The following is a 6,310-nucleotide window of genomic DNA, read 5'->3' as shown; positions in this document are numbered from 1 at the left end:
TTCTTGGGAATGACTGTGTATCAATCTTTACTTTTCCCTCTGTTTCATGTGTAATATAACTGTGATTGCTCTCCAAGTACTCTATTTTAGTCTTGCTTAACCTTCCTTTAATTTTTAGGGTATTTCTCAAACTTAACTATGTGTACCATTTTCAATACAATGTTATTTTCTAATAACACATACCATGTCACTGCTCCTAAAATATGTCGTGTGAGCTCCACCATCACTAACGCAAATAAAATTAGGCTAATGGTTGATATCCGATGATAACCTATCCTGATCGAGATATGTTTTGAGCCATCTCCCAGCGCACCCCATCTTGATAGAGAAGTATTTTGAGACATCTCCCATTCTTATTACTAGGTCTTCATCGTACATGTCCTCAATTACCTTAATGTATATGACAGGGGAACCTCTAAACACCTAACACCTCCCTAGGAACTTTATTATATGTCTTTCAAGATCGATAAACACCATGTGGAAGTCTTTTTTTTATTTTTTATTTTTTTTATCATACTACTTTAAAAATCTCCTTACACGATAATAGGCATTTGTAGTAGATTGTCAAAATATTGATCCAAATTAATTCTCATAAATAAATAAAACCACCCTCATCCTCATCTCGACCACCCTCTCTCGAACATTCACAAGAACAGTGAATCATTTACCTATAATATGGAGTCTCTCTCGAACATTCACAAGAACAGTGAATCATTTACCTATAATATGGAGTGCACTGATATTTGGAGTTTCAGCGGAAAAATAAAATTAGTATAGTAGTAACAATACTAAGATAGGTTATGTAATTTTTTTTAGTTATGATTAGCATTCTTTTTGACAATAGTGTAAAACTATTACAAAAAAAAGATAAGGAAACTGACATCTTTATCCTAACAATACCTAACATTTTTATTGTTAGTACATTGAACATAGTCCAAAAACTAAAAAACAAAAAAAGGAATCACTACTTCTGTAACCAAAACATTTAGAAGACTATGAAATTGCTACTCCACCCAAAGTGAAAATCCATCCAGATGTTGTCTGGTTATCAACAATGAAGTTATCCAACTAGCATCACAAATATCTTTTTAAAACTGAAGGAAACCTTTTGTAACACCGAGAAAATACTTTTGTTCTTTTAAGGTATCCAAGTACACTAACAATTCCTTTCCAATGATCATTACTGGAATTGTGATATTTCTTGACAGTTTACAAACTGCAAAAGAAATATCCAGCCTAGTGCAATGCACAACGTACATTAAGCTACCGATTGCGCTAGCATAGTGTAATTGACTAATAAATCTTTCGGAGTTCTGAATCATTTTAATCGAAGCATCAAATGGAGTATTATATTTTAAAATTCAAATAATTAAATTTAGAAAGCATTGTATCAATGTAGTGAGATTGACATAAAGCAAAACCCCTACTACCCTTTCTAACTTTAGTACCCAAGATAATATAAACTTCTCCCAAGTCTTTCAATTTAAATTGAAATGTTAAATATTTTTTAGTTTCATTATACCTTTAATATTGGTTCCTGTAATTCGCATGTCATCAACATAAATACGAACTACCACTCCATAAGTTTTGAGACATGTCAAAAATACTATCCTTAAGGATAAAACTAGGAGCAAATTAAACTGATAGAGATTAAATACAAGAAAACTCAGCACAATATATAGAATATATGAGGAAGGATTTAACTTGATTTTTCTTAGATATGTATAACAAATGAAAAGGACAAGGATATATACATATGTAAAGAGAGTTTAGGTCCACAATCGGCTGACGTCCCAAACTTGAATACTATGGTCTTTGAATACTTTAAGAATTTGGTCACATGGTGCCACTGCTTTGAAGAGTACTTCTCCACCAGCTTAGCCAGTTCAAGGTCAACTTTCCTCTCAGGTTCAACCTCCTGTTCCCAGTGTTTGCATCTCAATGCCGCTATACTAGATTCATGAGTCTGCACCAGAGTCACCCTCTCTTCCATGAACTCTTCTATTTCCTTATTCTATAGTTTGATAAATTTTGTATTATCTCGGCCCTGAAATGCAAATGACAAATGAATTAAGGAAAATTTGGATCTTTAGAAAATCACCCAAGAATCAATTTTATAGATAAAATATGTCGGGAGGCATAATATAATGTCTGAGGTTTCCCTTGCAACATACATAGTAAGATCACGACTATAATAAAGCTGAAGTGGAGTCTGGATTGAGAATCAACTGACTTTTGTTAGAAATTTTGAAGAAACACTTTAGTTTTGTTTCATTGCCAAACAAATGAGTATTTAGATTTTGGAGATCATTGGGGTTTTTCTATGGGAGAAATAGCACCGAGACCCTACAACAATATTTATATGAGTAAATTATTTTCTGAACATGTGAAGTTGTGTCTTGCGTAAGGGTAAAATGTTAGATCAAAACCAACTAGGAACCAAAAGTAGTGTTTCCGAATAGTAAAAAATATTATGAAAACAAAGAACTCCAAGGAATTCCTAGATGAAAAAATCTAGACGCAAAATTGAAATTGCCCAAGTTAAAATGGAGGCCAAGAAAGACTACTTTCGTTTTCCGTGCCCCTGGTGGAGCCACTTATTTTCATGTTGCATAGACTAATTAGATATATCAAAATTTCTTCTAGCACAGATCAGGGGATTAACAAGAAATAATTTGTCTTATTTAGTTTAAGATGTAATAAAGCAAAGGAAAAGTACCTACCAAACTATAAATACCTAAATGAAGCCTTCAAAATAATATTTTACTTGGCTCGATGATCCTCCACCGAAGAAGTATTTGCATTAGATTGTTTGAACATATGCATCTCACGTTGCTCCTGTTGTATCCTTCCAAACTTGTCCTCCTCAGCAGTCCTAACAAAGGTGGATCTAGGATTTCGAGGTTGCGGGTGCCATGTCACTTTTAACGTCAAAGTTACTACTTAAAAAGGATATTTTTTATGGGCGTCCCACTAGAATTTGGCTTGTTAGTAAGAGATTTTTGAAGAAAAATTTCATTGAAACATTATCAAAGAACCTAATTTTTACTAATTCTGTTAATTTTTTGCTTTACATTTTGCTATTTACACTGCCCCAAATAAGAAAAATATTTTGTCGATTGTATAGACTTTGGGTTTCGATTTGATTATTTGTCTTTTCAATTTGTATGGACAAATAGATCAAATAATCAAAATGTGATTATTATTATAAAAACTATCGAAAACAACCTTTCTACTTTTCCGGATGTAGTGTATGGACTGTATATTTTACCCTCCCCAGATCCCACTATGTGGGAATACACTGAATTTGTTGTTGTTGTTGTTATTACTATAAATTGTGTAAACAAGAGTTAAATTCAACTTATCAGTCAGCGTGAAAGTACAAAATAGTTGTCAACGTTCAATGGATATTTCCAATTCTATTGTTAAGAAATTATAACATCAAGCCAAACATCATTATTATAATTTACGAGGAGAGGTTAACTATAAATTTGAAGGAAGAAGGAATTTTCAACTATGTTCTACACTTAAGTTAAAAATTCATAAACAAAGATTACCCAAAAAAAAGAGTGATTAAGTCAAGAGGAAAAAAACTTATAGAAAATAGAATAGCGATTAAAAAGTAACAAAATAATGCTCGCATCTGGATTTGAACTCTGGTATACTACGTGAAATTTCAGCGCATTTGCCACCGACACTAGTTACTCAACTACTGCACTGTGTGGCACTTAAATAATATACCGGTTTTCTTCAAAATATATATATACACACAGTTTTTTGATCGAAGTTTGCGGGTGCCATGCCACCCTGAACCCCCATTAGATCCGCCCCTGAGTCCAAACATTATAAATCATTTTGATTTGATCCTTGAAATACTCTTCTTGACTCTCCATCTATAGAAAGTTTATCCAAATGAATCAGAGAAGAGGGCTGAGGACTGCTTGCTCCAGAAAAGAGAACAGAATACAGCAATGACATGCAAAAACAAAATCCGAATGCAGAGGGAAAGAAAAGTTATATATGTATATAAAGTTGTCCTAATGTAAATCTTAAGGATATTTTTGACATCATATGTGCAACATACAGCTACTGTGAGAAACAAGACACAGTTTAGTCAATCATTCAAAAACACTGCTAAAAGGAATTTAATATCAGAAATTACAATGTGGAGTTAATAATCGAAGAATAAAATTATTTTAAGGTAGTCAGTTACTGCAGCATTAACCTACGTTGCTCTGATTCTCCCGAAAAATATTGTTGCACCAGTGTTTGATCCTCCAAAAAGACACTACTTTTGGAGATCCAACATGCATCCGCATTTTGGAGAGTCCGGATAACATTAGCATTAAGTCAGTAGCATCTCAAGGTTTCAAAATTTGATCATATGGTGCAGGTCTGTATCTGTAAAAAAGTTTGCATACCTCTTCCGGTGTCTAATGGTGTTTTGCACTCACCAGACTGAGACACTCTTCAAGAGCTTTAGCTTTGTTCTTGAACCATATCAGTTGTTGATTATCATCTCACATCTGCTTTGCTGAATTCTAGAAAGTTCCTTTATATGATCTTAGCTCAAACTTCAACCTTGATTTTCCTAAAAATCACACAGGAAATTAAACTATAATCAACATATTTGTTAAATACAGGGAAGATCAGCGTTTATCTGAAGAACACCAATTTTTTCAGGGTGATATTAATCACAAATACCAGTTGAATGCTGGTTAAAGTTATCTATGTCTCTTTTATCTGCCATATAACCATAAAGTAGAAGTTTCCCCACAGGACAAAAGCAAACTGGGTGGCATTCCCATGCATCTCTATCTCTTCCCATTTCTGAAAAATGCTCATTGAGACGTTCAGCCTCAATGTATCCCACTGCATAGGCCTCAAAAATTAATAAACTCATGCCACGATGGCCTTGTGGACCATATGAATGTCGAGCATTGACGGCAGCATAAAAGCTAAAACACTTTAACAGCTCTTAACTTTCCATTCCTATCTACTGAGAGAGAGAGAAGGTTGAGAGGTATTAGACAACCATCAATTAAAGTGGTAAATAGAAGTATATCAATCAAATAAATGACTAATAATCACTAAACCTTATCATTTTCATCTTTATCAAGCCTTGTATTCATGATCACAACCATTGGTGGCCACACTATTTCTTTATCTTTAAATTCAACTCTATCCCATTTTCCATACATTTCACTTGGCGGTATGACAGAAGTACCTCTCTGATGCAGCTCTTCCTCAAAATGTTCAGCAAGTTCTCTGTGTAATTTAACCCTTACTAGTTTTGTTTTTGCATTGGATATCAATGATTGCAACCCTGTAAACCATTTAATTGTACCTGGAACCACCTTCCATACAGGGCAGTGCCACTGTCGTTCCAAATCATTAATTTCAGTAACAGTCAAACTATCATGAGATTCTAAAAGTTTTTTGAACCACCTATTTTTCTTGCACATCTCATAACTCGTTTCAGTCACATCTGAATCAAAGTCATCATATTGAAGGTCATCATCACTTTCATCAATAAAATCCAATTCATTATCCTCAACATCATTTTCACCGGCCTTATCATAATCAGCAGCCAGGGGGAAGTATTCTTGGGATGAGCTGAGGCAGCTCTAGCAAACCAATCCCATGCATTTTTTCGAGCAGGAGGAACTGCAGCAGGCGATGGGAAACCTCCATCACCCATCTGCGGCATTGCAAGTTTTCGAGGACCATTAGGTACATACCAGTTATATCTAGAACCCCGTCCCGATCCAACATTTTTGCGCACTCCCGATATATCAAAAATATCTGGATGACCCCAAGTTTTAGTCTTCTACTTTCCCCAAGTTTTTGTAGTGGAATTCTGAGGAGACCATTGCTTCCCAGCTCTCTTTCCACCCTTATTTTTGGGCTTCCTAGCATACACTTCCCATCCATCATTTTGTTCAGAGTTCAAGCCCATATCTCGAACACCTACATTTATCTCATCAACTGCTTGTTCTTTCTGCTTTGCTGATGAATTAGAGGGATTAAAAAACCATTTGCTGGAACTCATCTTTTTTTTGCAGGATTGCTGGAACTCATCTTTGGATGAAGCTGTTATTTGGATGTAAAAACATATGGATTGTGTACTCATGAATCAACATTCAATTACTGTGAAAATAAAACATAGGCAGTGCAACGTTTCACCAACATATAACATGCATGACTGATGATAAGAACAAGTAGCGAATACATCAAAAATATACAAGTGATACGTTATACATATATATTCTAATTTCGTCTAAATCATTTTTGATACAAAGATATCAGC

General features: G+C 34.4%; 1 pseudogene; it reads right to left on the bottom strand.

The window, feature by feature from the left end:
* Nucleotides 1–993: 993 nt before the first annotated feature.
* On the bottom strand, nt 994–6,052 carry LOC107844493 (annotated as a pseudogene).
* Nucleotides 6,053–6,310: the final 258 nt, after the last annotated feature.

Source organism: Capsicum annuum, chromosome 10 (assembly GCF_002878395.1).
Source record: "Capsicum annuum cultivar UCD-10X-F1 chromosome 10, UCD10Xv1.1, whole genome shotgun sequence".
Classification (NCBI taxonomy): Eukaryota; Viridiplantae; Streptophyta; class Magnoliopsida; order Solanales; family Solanaceae; genus Capsicum; species Capsicum annuum.
The sequence above is the reverse complement of the archived record's forward strand: the minus strand, read 5'-3'. Positions and strand labels throughout refer to the sequence as shown.